This window comes from Lactuca serriola, chromosome 9 (genome assembly GCF_051521515.1).
Source record: "Lactuca serriola cultivar US96UC23 chromosome 9, Lser_US96UC23_V15, whole genome shotgun sequence".
NCBI lineage: Eukaryota > Viridiplantae > Streptophyta > Magnoliopsida > Asterales > Asteraceae > Lactuca > Lactuca serriola.
In genome coordinates, this window is record NC_136416.1 from 25,626,841 (window position 1) to 25,629,208 (window position 2,368).

The window sequence follows — 2,368 nt, forward strand, 5'->3', positions numbered from 1 at the left end:
TAGTTATAAGTCATAACATAAAATGACAAATAGTAATTTGGTAAAATAAAATTTCATTTCAAAAAAAAAATTTAAAAATCAAGGAAAGATAGGATTGGATCCCGATTCTACGATCATGCCTACAATTTTACGAACCTACATGTGAACCTACTTCAAATATAATCCGACTCGTTTTTCATACCTAGGATCGTATGATCGTACGATTCTACGATCAGGATCGCGGTTTTAACAACTATACTTATAGCTACTTAGCCATATATATATATATATATATATATATATATATATATATATATATATATATATATATATATATATATATATATATATATATTATTCATTACAATCCTCGTTATGAATATAATAATTAATGTCGGTTTAATACATGTCTTATAATAAATTTAAATAATAAAAAATGTCGGTTGTTAAAAAGTTTTACATTGATAATTGACAGTCAATGCTCAATAGTAAGGTATGAGGTTAATAGTGAAAATATTTTTGATAAATTATTGTGTATGGGGATCTTAACTCATATATCTATTTTATAAAAATTGGTATAAAATTAAAATTTTTTGTTAATTTTATATAACAATGAATCAACAATGATAGAAGTTCATCATGTAGTGTTAAAAATAAAGAAACCAACCTATTGGCTAGCTAAACCACATTTATTTGGAAACCCCTGTTATAAGAAAATCTGACTAATTTCATTGATGCATGTTTATTTCATAATAACTATTAATGTAACACCCTGTTTACTTTATAGATAAATAGATAAATTTATGAAAGAGTAGTAGCCCTAAAATTCATAATTTTCAGTGAAATGTTGGTTCTAGGAGCCAATTGTTATAAATTGGAGTATCCGGGATTTATTTTGTAAAGATTTTTAGAAGTCGGGGGTTAAAATGTAAGTTTTGGGTTAGTTTCGTAAATATTTATGAAGGCATGGACTAATTGGTGAATTATTGGGACTCAGTTGAAGAGATTTTGGAAGCTTAAGGGCTAATTGGTAAATTCCGGATCTTATTTGTAAGGATTTCAGAAGATGGGGTTTAAAGGGTAAAATATTGACTTAATTTGAAAAGAGATTGGGAAGGAAGGACCAAAGGTGTACATTGGGCGAAAGTTTTATATGATCAGGTATTAAACCCGTCACTTTGCTTCACCATGCTAACCCTAACCCTAGAGCAAACGATCAGCCGCCACCTTCACTACTCCCCTTCTCCAGCCCCACCCGCCGCCGCCGCACCACCTGCCTCTTCGCTATCAGAACTCCATCGCTATTGTCGGGCGACGCGTGTGACATCCCCATTTTCACGGCCAGAAAAAACCGATTTTGTTTATGCTTTGTTTATAAAATCAGAGTAATCTTTTAAAGATAACGGTTGCAGAATTTGTTCCCAAAACAAGACATGATAATAACTTATCAAAACATTTCTCAAAGGGAATGTATTTTTCATTTAATAATAAAACCTCGGGATGTCATGTTCCGATACAGACATATAAGCATAAACAGAACTTACATTTAATTACACAATTGATTTATATCTCCTTTAAATCTCTCTGTGAAATATGTCTTCGTATTAATACCTGTGATACAAAGAAAACTGAGTGAATATACATTCACGCACATAACAACAAAATTATATACATAACACGTATTTCGTATAAAATACTTCATAATTATGCGTTAGAAGAAAGTAACCACACACTCACTTGATCAGAAGATGATCGGACAGCACTACGACTTGCAAAAGTAGTATTCTTTGGTAGATCTGGAAGATCTCCACAAAAATCAAACTTCTCGCGGGCAGAGCTTCAGCTTGGGAATCGCACTTCACGGGATCTCGGGAGCGTAAAACTTCCTTCTTAACTTGGATATGAGATCTGGGGTGTCGGGATGGCTTCGAGGGTTTACACGCAGAGCTTCGGCACAAAAACGAGGAGAAATGAGCAAATAAGCCCGGAACCCTCGCATCCTATTTATAGGAGGCTGGAGCCTCGGAGTACACGGGGCGTACGCCTGTACGCGGGGCGTACTCGTCCGAAATCGTCATGGCGTTTGTCATCCGAAGAACTCGAGTGCGAAGGTCGTCATGCTTCGCTGTACGCGGGGCGTACACCAGTACGCTGGGCGTACTTCGAATATGCCCGGTGACTCCCCTTCGGATAATGCATGATTTAATAATTAAATTTAATTATTAATTCTTTAATAAACTTCGAAAATTCATATCTCCTTCATACGAACTCCGTTTTCGACGTTCTTTATATCCACGCGTAGGTGAGACTACGCTCTACAACTTTTGTTTAGACTTCGTCGGCTAATTTTGACTTTATTTTTATTATTTATTTTTAATAGGCCGGGACA